This window comes from Prionailurus bengalensis, chromosome D1 (genome assembly GCF_016509475.1).
Source record: "Prionailurus bengalensis isolate Pbe53 chromosome D1, Fcat_Pben_1.1_paternal_pri, whole genome shotgun sequence".
NCBI classification, from domain to species: Eukaryota; Metazoa; Chordata; class Mammalia; order Carnivora; family Felidae; genus Prionailurus; species Prionailurus bengalensis.
The window spans coordinates 57,091,683-57,104,398 of record NC_057346.1 but is presented as its reverse complement, the minus strand read 5'-3'; the positions used below and the strand labels follow the sequence as shown (position 1 = coordinate 57,104,398).

Sequence of the window (12,716 nt, the reverse complement as noted above, 5' to 3'; positions counted from 1 at the left end):
CCCTGTTGTGTGATTGGAGCACACTACTCCTCGGGCACAATGAGGATCTTGGGGGTTCTGTGGGAAGAATGTGAGGTGGGGGTCTGTGCCCTAGCCCCAGCCAGTGCCAGGCCGACCCTTTGTACCTCAGTCTTTCAGATTCCTTCCTTTAGCTCCATTGCTCTCAGTTTCTGACTCTTGTCATTCTTTTACTAATCTGTATAAAATTTAAACAATTTTTAAAAATTTCACAAGTAATAAATAGATCCTATTGTAAAATATCTTAATCAATATGGAGATTTATTTATGGAGTAAAAAGTGAATGTTTTCTTCACACCAGCCCTTCCTCATATTTCCTCTCCCCTCCCCTCCCCAGAGGTAATGATTTGGTGTGTTCCTTCCAGATCTTTTCTAAGCATGGGGGGGGGGCGAGTTGTTTTGTTTTTCTTTTGGGGGGAGGGGGTTGTTTTGTTTTTCTTTTAACATAAATAGAATCATTTTGCTCTTGATGGCATCATTTATATTCCAAATTACTAAGTTTTGGAACCTTTCCATCTGACATACTTCATTCTTTTTATCTGGTGTTTGGTATTTCATAATATGGATATGACATAGACTGTTCATTTCCCTGCCAACGAACATCTAGGTTGTGCACAATTATTGCTATTATGAACAATATTATTATTAATGTCCTCTTAATATGAATCTGGGGGATGGGCACCCAGATATTTGTCTCAGATCCTTAGAAGTAGAACTTCTGGGCCAAGCAGCAAGCACATTTTAAAATGGAATAATAATAGGGTGTGCATGTGCAGGGACTGTCCCGGTTTCAAATATAGAGGCTTCGAGACCACGAACCTCAGAAATGACTGAGATGACCTTGTTGCGCCTGATGCTGCTGCCCAGAACAGAGGAAGACCATGCACGAGCGATTCATTTCAGCCCACAGAAAGGACCTGCATAATAGATGTCGACTGTAGATACACAACTGCAGGACGCAAGATTACTAAGCCATTGGCAGCTTGATGGAAACCAAAAGAATGATACAGCAGAGGCTACAGCCCCTTCTGATCTAACCAATGTCACAATGGGACTGAAGATGGTTTTGGAAATTTCTTTGAATAACAAACCAGAACTTTTTGTGCTATTTTGTCCTCTCCAGCTCTTCTCCTTCCGACTGAAGAGAGGAATTTTGGTTTGGGATAAATTTGTATATGTGGATCTTTGCTTCGGTGCCATAAAGGTAAATGCTGAAGGTTTTTCTGGAGGAGAAGATCTAACCACTCTTAAGTTAAAGGCAAAGAATCCCGCAGAACCACCAGACTGTTAGGTGGATTCTTTTGTTCTGTTCTGTTCTGTTTTGTTCAGACACTACAGAGCTCCTTAACAAACACCCAGAACCATGGTAGTGTTGTATAGCGACAGATGGTAGCTGCACTTGGGAGCATAGCATAACGTGTAGACTTTGCCAAATCACTATGTTACAACATTGTGTGTTAACTATACTTCAAAAAAAAATTTTTTTTAGCCAGGTCTGTACAAAAACAAAACAAAAAACCACCCAGAGCCAGCTTTTGGCAGCATGAGAAGGACTAAGGGCTTTCCAGGATGTCCCCGATGAAACTAACGAAGGGGCGTGATTTCTTGGAGGGAAGCGGTCACATGGAGCCCAATGGTCAGTAGAACTGCAGTAGGCAGGAGAAAACAAACAAAAACCAAGACTTAGCTTCCTTTTAGGTTCCCAATTTTCTTTTGTTTTACTTACAAAAGTGAGCCCAAAACAGGAGAGCCAAACTGTTGGCTGGGATTTCTTTGTAAAAAGCCAACATTTTAAGACTTACTAGTATAACATCACGGGATAAAATATGATTTACTTCATTACCTCTGAGAAGAAAAGTGTTCTCAGGCTTCTAGGAAATGACAGGCTGTTCTATAGCCATGATAACACATAGTCCTCAGAACTTGTTTTAAACCTGTTGTATTGTTTAATGACTGCTTCCCACCAGCACGCAAGCTCCTGAAAGCCAGCCAGTTGAAAAGTCAGCCGCCCAGCAACAGCTTCACTCCAGCAAACCACACTTCCACCACTACATGCAAACCATTCCCTCGATGCTGGCACCCCTGAAGGTCTAGCAGCCTCTCATCTCCGTGTTGTCCACAACCCTGTGTAAGATCAGCTCGCCACGTCGCTCCAAACCAGACTGTGCCATAAATGATACCATTCCCATGCTTAAGCTAATGATTAGGTTCAGCCTTTTGTTTCAGAGTTGGCGTGGTGGTCTCTTCCTTTAACATTTTGTAATTATTTCTCTTTGGTTCATACTAATGTTCTCTCTCTCATTTTTTATTTTGGTAATTGGGGATCTTCTCTCTTTTTTCTTAGTCACTCTACCTAAATGTGTGTCAATTTTGTTGATGTATTCAAAGAACAAATTTTAGTTTTGTCAATTCTTTCCATTCTCTTTTCATTTATTTCCACTCTAATCTATATTGTTATCTTCTGCCTACTGCTTGCTTTGAATTTAGTTTGCTTTTCTAAGTTCTTTTTTTAAATTTTTTTATGTTTATTTATTTTGGAGAGAGAGAGAGAGAGCAGAGAAGGTGCAGAGAGAGATGGGGACACAGAATTCGAAGCAGGCTCCAGACTCTGAGCTGTCAGCACAGAGCCTGATGTGGGGCTCGAACCCACAGATGGCAAGATCATAACCTGAGCCGAAGTCGGATGCTTAACGGATGGAACCACCCAGGTGCCCCTCTTTTATAACTTCTTAAAGTTAAAAATTAGGCTATTCAGCACTCTCAACAATAACCAAATTATGGAAAGAGGCTAAATGTCCATCAACTGATGAATGGATAAAGAAATTGTGGTTTATATACACAATGAAATACTACGTGGCAATGAGAAAAAATGAAATATGGCCTTTTGTAGCAACGTGGATGGAACTGGAGAGTGTGATGCTAAGTGAAATAAGCCATACAGAGAAAGACTGATACCATATGTTTTCACTCTTATGTGGATCCTGAGAAACTTAACAGAAACCCATGGGGGAGGGGAAGGAAGAAAAAAAAAAAAAAGAGGTTAGAGTGGGAGAGAGCCAAAGCATAAGAGACTGTTAAAAACTGAGAACAAACTGAGGGTTGATGGGGGGTGGGAGGGAGGGGAGGGTGGGTGATGGGTATTGAGGAGGGCACCTTTTGGGATGAGCACTGGGTGTTGTATGGAAACCAATTTGACAATAAATTTCATATATTTAAAAAAAAATTAGGCTATTAACTATTGGTTGAAATGGGTGATGGGGATTAAAGATGGCACTTGTTGGGATGAGCACCAGGTGTTGTATGTAAGTGATGAATCACTATATTCTCCCAAAACTAACACTACACTATGTGTTAACTAACTGGAATTAAAATAAAAACTTGAAAAAATAGGCTATTAATTTGAGATTTTTATTCTTTTTCTAATGAGCATTTCCAGTTCTACATTTTCCTTAAAGCACTTGTTTAAGTTATATCCTATGATTTTTGTATGCTGTGTTTTCATTTTACTTAGCTCAAGATATTTTCCAATTTTCCTCGTGATTTCTTTCTTGACCCATTGGTTATTCAGGGGTGTGCTCTTTAATTTCCAAATATTTGTGGAAGAAGCATTCAGTGATAGAGTTTATTATTTTAAAGACAGCACAGAAAAAAATGGGCAGGTTATTTAAAACACATAGGGCTTGGAACCAAAAAATCTAGTTTAGAAATAATGATGGCTTCAAAGTTGAAACTAGACAAGATAGCACAGACAATTCTCAGAATATATTTGAAGAACACATAAGAGGAAGATAAAAGAGATTAAACTGAACCACGCTGCTGGAAATATAAACAGTCCCAAATAAGAATTTAGCATACTAGGAGCATTTTACTTACCATCAAGACTATATGGAATTAATGCAGAGGAAATGGTATTACCATAAATATCGTTCTTATAATGGAGTCATAATCTCATGACTACCTAAGTATTTTCACCATGTGTAACTGATAAGTGGAGCCAGCTTTAGAGCTTAACGTTGTAATTGAGTTTAGAAGTGATTTAAACTAGCTTTTGAAATCTTAGAATTCACTTTTTAGTGTTTTTTCTTCCTTCTTCTCCCTGTAACATTGAGATATACAATATAGCACATAGTACACTCATGACATATATAGTCACTATATAAATGACCTTATGTGTTTTAGCTGACGGATTTTATTATCTTGACAAGAAGCATAGGTAGCCATTGGTGAGGACAGATAAACGATCAGATTTTTAAAAAATCAAATTGTTGCTGCCTGTAAAACAAGTTGGCCTATGTAATTATCCTAATGATTGGTTAAAAAAACACAAAAACAAAAACAGAAAAACTCCACTGGAAAGAATCCATAACATTGGGATATCAGTCATACATACCCTGACTCAGGATGAGCCCTGCACCCTTAGGAAAAAGTGAGGTGGATTTTAAGAAAGTATTTTCCTGATGTAGATGTACCTTATCTGAGCTTAATGTAAAAGGGCTCCACAGACCTTGATTCTGACAGGTCATTCAAGATGTCCCTGGTTTGTTCCCTCCTCTCCTCTTCCAGATGACTTTTTCAAACCTTCTCTTCTCTCCATGATCCACAATACCTCTTCCCATTGTCCCTCCAGAAAACAGGAAGGAAATGCACAGAGTCCCTTTGCACACCCGCCCACCTGCCAGCATCCATGTCCACAGTCTGTCTTCCTGCCTATTCCCATGGACTAATTCTTCTTCATGTTCCTACCTAAAGCTGGTCGCTCCAGCAATGCCCCCTCCCTCTCTCACCACCCATTTTTTTGCTTACCTTGAACAAAAACTTGATCTCTGCAAACTGTTGATTAAAGTTTCAAAATCAAAGTGCAGAATGGTCTTATAGTATGTTAATGCTACTATTTCCCTAAGGAAGAGATAATATAGCCATATTTATATATTATACATATGTGTGTAAGCATACAGATTTGCTTCTATTAAAATGAGAAAGAAAAAATATGAATAAAAACAATTTATGTAAAGGGCATGCAAACAGATGGAGGGAGCAGAAATGGAGGGGAGAATTCACTAACGATGCCTTGTTTCATAATTTTGACGTAAAATTGTTATCATTGTGACTTTAAAAGTCTATTAAAGACTCTTTGCTTATTTACTATTTACTATTTGCTATTTACTGAAATTCTCACTCTCTGTTAATGCCCTTGCCTAAATCACATGCTGCATCTTTATCACAATTTTCTAAGGAAGGTTTTCTTCCCTTTAACACATGCAACAAAAATGTCACTGTCTGTGCCACTCACTTTTCTGAGAATGGTCTTCCTTCCTGCCTTTTTGGGGGGCGCTGTGGTTCTGCCCATTCCAGAGACTTTTTTTTTGACCTGTGTGATTCCTGAAGAAAACTGAGTGGCAAAGTCTTTTGGGTTTGATTGTGAACTCCGTTTCTTGACTGAGGGGGTCCAAGCTAAAAATCAACACCCCATGACAGAAGCAACCTGCATGCCACACAGCCTCCTGGCCAGCTCTAGAATGAGACCGCTCTTTCTCTGATGGGAGCAGCTCAGGGCTTCCGTTCAATCAGTCCACATCCACCATGTTGTTAACTCCATGAGGACTCCCAAACCACACTGTGCTATTTCTGCCCTTGTCTGTCTTCCTCACTAGATATGGTAAACAAATTGAGGGCAGCGACTGTCCTGATTTCTCTCTGCATCTCTAGCTTCTATTAGCATGGTCTAGCACCTTCCAAAGGCTAATTAAAATTTTCTTTAAAAAAATTTTTTTAATGTTTTATTTATTTTTAAGACAGAGAGAACACAGAGCATGAGTAGGGATGAGGCAGAGAGAGAGGGAGACACAGAATCTGAAGCAGGCTCCAGGCTCTGAGCTGTGAGGACAGATCCTGACATGGGGCTCAAACTCACAAACTGTGAGATCATGACCTGAGCCGAAGTCGGATGCTTAACCAACTGAGCCACCCAGGCACACTGCCAATTAAAATTTTCTTAAGTGAATGGACAAACGGGGAAAATTGTATTCAGCAGCTTGATGCTTACTGTGAATGTGAAAACCACCTCAAGTCACCATACCCACGGAAAGACTTAGAGCGAACTTTGAGAAATACTTTGGCAGCCTCTGCCCAATGGAATGATGCCTTGTAAGAGTTTATTATAAAATACAATGTTCACATAGAACAAACATATATAAAGTCTAATATACAGTTTAATTGTAAAGTAAACACCATGTCATCACCATCCATGGGAGAATGAAACATTGGCAACACCTCATAAGGCCCCAGGTGCTCCTCCTTGATTACAAACCTCTCCCTCTCTTACAGAAATAACCCTGGGGCACCTGAGTGGCTCATTCGGTTAAGCCCATCTGACTCTCGGTTTCAGCTCAGGTCATGATCTCGTGGTTTGTAAGTTCGAGCCCTGCGTGGAGCTCTTGGCTGGGTCGGGCTCTGTGCTGGTAGCAAGGAGCTTGCTTGGGATCCTCTCTCTGCCCCTCCCGTGCTTGCACATTCTCTCTCACAAAATAAGTAAGCTTAAACAAATAAATAAACAAGATAATTTTTTAAAAAAGAACCCCAGGGGCGCCTGGGTGGCTCAGTTGGTTAAGCATCTGACGTCAGCTCAGGTCATGATCTTACGGTCGGTGAGTTCAAGCCCCGCTTCAGGCTCTGTGCTGACAGCTCAGAGCTGGGAGTCTGCTTCAGATTCTGTGTCTCCCTCTCTCTCTGCCCCTCCCTGTTCATGCTGTTTGTCTCTCTCTCTCTCTCAAAACTAAATAAAGATTAAAAAAATTTTAAAAAAGAACCCCACTTTTCATTTTTATAAGAAATATGCCTTCTCTTCACAATGTATGCCATCTGTATGCATTTATAAAAAAATGTAGGGGGCGCCTGGGTGGCGCAGTCGGTTGAGCGTCCGACTTCAGCCAGGTCATGATCTCGCGGCCCGGGAGTTCGAGCCCCGCATCGGGCTCTGGGCTGATGGCTCAGAGCCTGGAGCTAGTTTCCGATTCTGTGTCTCCCTCTCTCTCTGCTCCTCCCGCGTTCATGCTCTGCCTCTCTCTGTCCCAAAAATAAATAAACGTTGAAAAAAAAATTTTAAAAAAAATGTAGTTTAAGATACCAAATGTTTTCACTCATGTGAATCCTGAGAAACTTAACAGAAGACCATGGGGGAGGGGAAGGGGGAAAAAAAGTTACAGAGAGGGAGGGAGACAAACCATAAGAGACTCTTAAATATTGAGAACAAACTGAGGGTTGATGGGGGGTTGGGGAGAGGGAAAAGTGGGTGATGGACATTGAGGAGAGCACCTGTTGGGATGAGCATTGGGTGTTGTATGGAAACCAATTTGACAATGAATTATATTTAATATAAAAAAATGTAGTTTAGCCTTGCCTGTCTTTAAACTTTATATAAGTGGCATCATATCATATATATCTTTTTGAGTCATAATTTTTTTGCTCAACACTTTGTGAGATTCCTCATGCGTATACGTAGTTCATATGTATGCCATATTTTATTGGCATCCAGTGTTACATCTTAGGAAAATTTTACAAGTTATAGAAATGTTGCCATGCCAGATAATAAAGTATGTAGATCTTCAACATGATAAGACAGTGATGAAGTGTTTTCCAAAGTGGTTGTACTTACGAACACTCCCACTATCAAAGTGTGAGGGTTCCATCAACCCATATGCTCCCTATATTGGATATTGTCAGACTTGGACATTTTAACCCATCTGATGGGTTTTCTAGTGGTAACTATTTGTTGTTGTAATTTGCACTTCTCCTGTTACTACTAGGTTGAGTGTGTTTTCTTAGATTTACCGGTCAAGATGCTAATTTTCCTTATGACTTGACTATTTCTAAAAATTGACCTGAATTAATTCTCTCTGTATTCTGGATGAATCCTGGGTCCTTTCCTTGGTGATATGCATTGCAAATAACTTTTTCTGTTCTGGAGCTCAGCATTCCACTCTCTCTTTGGTGCCTTTTGATGAACAGAAATTCTATATTTTAAAAGCAGTCGAATTTATCATTTTTTCCCCTAGGTCTAGAGTTTTTGAAAAATCTTGCTTAAGAAATACCTCCCTGGGGTGCCTGGGTGGCTCAGTCAGTTAAGCGTTTGACTTTGGCTCGGGTCATGATCTCGTAGTTCATTAGTTTAAGCCCCTCACTGGGCTCTGTGCTGACAGCTCAGAGCCTGGAGCCTGCTTCGGATTCTGTGTCTCCCTCTCTCTCTGCCACTCCCCTGCTCATACTCTCCCTCTCTCTCTTTCTCTCTCAGAAATAATAAAAATAAAAACATTAAAAAAAAAGAGAAATACCTCCCCATCCCAAGATGAGAGCTATACTCTTCTATATATTTTTATAGTTTTGCCTTTCATATTTAGATATTTAATGATTATTTAATGCTTGCTTGAGGTAAGGGACAAATTTCATGTGGATACCTGATGGTATTAATACCATTTATTATATGTCCATCTTTCACACCGCTCTGCTGTGTCATGTTCATATATTTAAGGGTCTGATTCTGGGCTCTCTATTCTGTTCTATTGATCTACATTCTACTCATGTCTTAATAACTAACTTTTCTGTGTTCTCATATTTATTACTAGTTTAGCATTATTACATTAAAAAATCTATTTGATACTTTTATGAGACTGACTCACTGCCCAGCGTGTTAGAAGGTGATAATTTTGATACTTTTAAGAAAATACTTCTTCTGTTTTATCTGACCTTTTTCTTTCCACAGAAGGGTTGATTTCATAGCCAATATATCATTAATGGAAATGGAAGTCTCAATGGTATATTTTGGGCCCTACTCTAAGGCACTCTTCCCTTCCAAAAACATTTTTGATGACATAATTTATTTTTAGCACAGCGGTATCCTGGGAACAAAATTAACTACATCTAAGAATCAAGGGTCCCTCCAATGCCCTGGGTCCTGGGGACATGCCATTCTGGTGATGGCTGCTTTGACATCCTTGTTCCTCAGCGCATAGATGAGAGGGTTGAGGACAGGTGTGAGAATAGCATATACCACATTGCCCATGATGTGGAAGTCAAGTGGCAGGTTAGCTCTGTAGGCCACATAGACTATGGCAATGGATAAGCAGTAGGTGCCAACCACCAGGAGGTGGGAGCTGTAGGTGGAGAAGACTTCTGAGCATCCTTCTCGGGAGCTGATGTGAAGCACCGAGGCCAGGATGTGGGCATAGGAGAGAAGCACCAGGACAAGGGGCAGGAAGGATACTGCCATGGCGATACAGAAGCCCATGAGGCATGGTGTCCGAGAAAGAGACCTGGACCACAGCCAGGTGGTCACAGAAGCAGTGATAGATGTGAGCAGCGTTGTCAAAAGCCATGTGGGAAGTCTGCACCACTGCTGGGTTGGCCAGGAGGAGGGCAGTGAGCCAGGCACAGGCTGGCAGTGCAGCATTGGTCTGTGGAGTCATGAGGACAGGGTAGTGCAGTGGGTGGCAGACAGCCACATAGTGGTTATAGGCCATGACCACCAGGATGAAGGCTTCTGAGCAGGAGAAGCTATGGAAGAGGTACATCTGCAGGAAGCAGGCAGGGAAGCTGAGGAAGTGGTCCCCAAGTAAGAATAAGGATGACATTTTGGGGACAACGGTTGCAGTAGAATGTCCAAGGCTCAGAGCTGATCAGGAAGAAGTACACGGGCTTGTGGAGGCTGGGCTCTGCCACCACAGCCAACAGGATCAGGCATTTCCCAGCAGGATGAGCAGGTAAATTAAAAGGAAAATCAAGAAGACAGGGAGGAAGAAAGATTCATGCAGAGACAGGATGCCTACCAGGTAGAAGACCAGTGAGTAGTTCTCTGATCCATTACAGATGGCTTCCATCAGCACATATCTGGAAACCAGAACAATCAGGGAAACATTAGCTAGAACATTAATCTTTCCCTTTTCAACCATAGATCTCAATCCCAATAGTTTCTTTGAGTCTAGAATTTCATTTCACATCTAAGATGCCCATAATGGTGAGGTGTCTAATGAGCAATGCTTGAAAGAGCTGGTCCTGTCTGGGGGAAGAAAAGTGGACACAAACACCTGAAGGGCTGTTAAAGGGCAGCCATGCTTACCAAGAACTAGTGCTAGTGTTAGTAGCTCCAGGAGCCCAGAGTTCAGCCCCACACATGGAATAAGTTTCTTACAGTTAGAACTATCCCATTAGGTACAAATTTGGCCTGAAAATTAGTAGATTCCATATAACTTAGAGGTATGCAGGCTGGGGGCTTTTTGGCTGAAATGCTACAGAGAGGTTTTAATATCTGGGTAAGAGCTAGATTACAAAACTTTTATGCAGCCTTCTAACCCTAGATCCATTGGTTCTTAAAAAAAAAAAAAAAGTAACATAAGTGAATCACGTCAATCAGATTGTGGAGTTTCGTGGGCAGACATATTCCATCCAAGAGAATAAGTCTTGGGAAGCATCCATTTCAGCTCAAATGTCAATTAAAAATCAAGTAGCTACTTTGTTAGTTAGTTCAGTAGCTCCTTTAAGGCTGTCTTGTATGGTAGCCTACCTCCTGCCACCTGGGTGAAGGAACATTCTGGGTAGGAAATGTGGATGAGCCCCTCATTGGATTTTGCTCTCTGTCAGCACTAGAATCTTGAGTGCAGTCATTTGTCACAAGCCCATCCGGTCCAGAGATATCTACATAGCAGTTCCTGGTGGAGTTCTTTAACCTGAGACCTCGTAAGGACAATGGGATCACTGGCTGATAATGACAAAGCAAGGGCCTGGGTGACTCTGTCACTTGAGCATCTGACTTTGGCTCAGGTTGTGATCTCATGGTTGGTGAGTTGGAGTCCTGTATCAGGTTCCCTGTTGTTAGTGTGGAGCCTGCTTGGGATCCTCTCCTCGCCTCCTCACTCTCTGCCCCTCCCCTGCTTTTGCTCAATCTCTCTCCCTCAGAAATAAAATAAAACATATGAAAAGAGAGACAGAGAGAACAACGAAGCTAAAGTCTGTGGTAAAAACTTACATACCTTACTCTAAGGTTCCCTTGACCCTACTTACATACCTCTGAGCCTAAGGGTTGTCAGTGGATTCTGATAAAGGCTTTCAACTCATAAGCTCTATGGGACTGGTGGGAAGCCTTCTTCAGAGACACTGAGAGAACCATTTCTATATAGCTCTGGATTCAATTCCTCTTCTACACCCCACATCCCACCCCATTCTCATCTCACACCATCTGGATTGGGACGTTGTCTCTTGAATCAGTGTCCCTTGTCTCTACGCTTCCATTTGCTTGAGGACTCCCTTTCTATGATATCTTACCGTGATATCGTTGGGAGGGCTGCTTGCTCCAAGGAACACTACAGACTGCTATCTGCCTAACTCAGGAACAGTCGCCCTTTCTGTGTAGCTGGGGCTGTGGGCCTCTGTCTGTCTCCAAACTGGGTACCTGTGACCTGTCTTTCCATGGAGCAACAAGAACTGATTTTCCCAGAACTTCCTTGTGTTAGCACTGAAATTCCCATGTCCCAGGAAATAGCTCCATCCACAGCAAATCAAAAGTTGGTTACCCCACAAGGGTAGAGGTACTGTATGTGCCTTTGGTCGAAGGAGTCATTTTCTGAATGGAATCTGAGTTGGAGATGAATTCTCCCCCAGTGGGGAAAAAAACAGACTCCAGGGAACTTCCATATGTCTTCCCTCTTCCTAGCTGCTGTAGCTTGATAGGTGTTGTTACTGTTTAAGTATTTTATGCCCAGTAACCCCAACCCTTCCTTTCTTTCTTTTTTTTTTCTTTTAAGTTACAAAATTCTACTTATATATTTATTTACTTATTTTTTATTAATTTATTTTCAAGTTAGTTAACATACAGTATTGTCTTGGCTTCAGGTGTAGAACTCAGTGATTTATCTCTTACATATGACACCCAGTTCTCATCCTGAAAAGTGCCCTCCTTAATGCCTGTCACCAGTTTAACCCACCCCACCACCTCCCTCCAGCAGCTCTCAGTTTGTTCTCTGTATTTAAGAGTCTTTTATGGTTTGCCTCACTCTGTTTTTATCTTACTTTGCCTTCCCTTCCCCTATATTCATTTGTTTTGTTTCTTAAATTCCACAAATGAGTGAAATCATATAATATTTATCTTTCTCTGACTGACTTCTTTTGCTTAGCATAATACACTCTAGTTTCATCCACATTGTTGCAACAAGTAAGATTTCATTTTTTTTTATTGCTGAGTAATACTCCATTGTATATGTATATATGCCACATTTCTTTATCCAGTCATCAGTTGATGGAAATTTGGGCTTTTCTATAATTTGGCTATTCTTGATAGCACTGCTATAAACATTGGGGGTGCTTGTGCCCCTTTGAATTAGCATTTTTTGTGTCCTTTGGGTAAATTCCTAGTAGTGCAATTGCTGGGTTGTAGGGTAGTTCTATTTTTAATTTTTTTATAACCTCCATACTGTTTTCCAGAGTGGCTGCACCATTTTGCATTCCCACCAACAGTGCAAGAGGGTTCCCCTTTCTCCATATCCTCACCAACATTTGTTCTTTCCTGAGTTTCCTAATTTTAGCCATTCTGACAGGTGTGAGGTGATATCTCATTGTGGTTTTATTTGTGTTGCCCTGATGGTGAATAATGTTGAGCATCTTTCATGTGTCCGTTAGCCATCTGAATGTCTTATTTGTAAAAGTGTCTATCATTT

The 12,716-nt window shown here is 41.1% G+C and overlaps 1 pseudogene; it reads right to left on the bottom strand.

Annotated features, from left to right (window-relative positions):
• Window positions 1-8,938: 8,938 nt before the first annotated feature.
• LOC122484236 lies at window positions 8,939-9,887 on the bottom strand (annotated as a pseudogene).
• Between the last annotated feature and the right edge of the window lie 2,829 nt (window positions 9,888-12,716).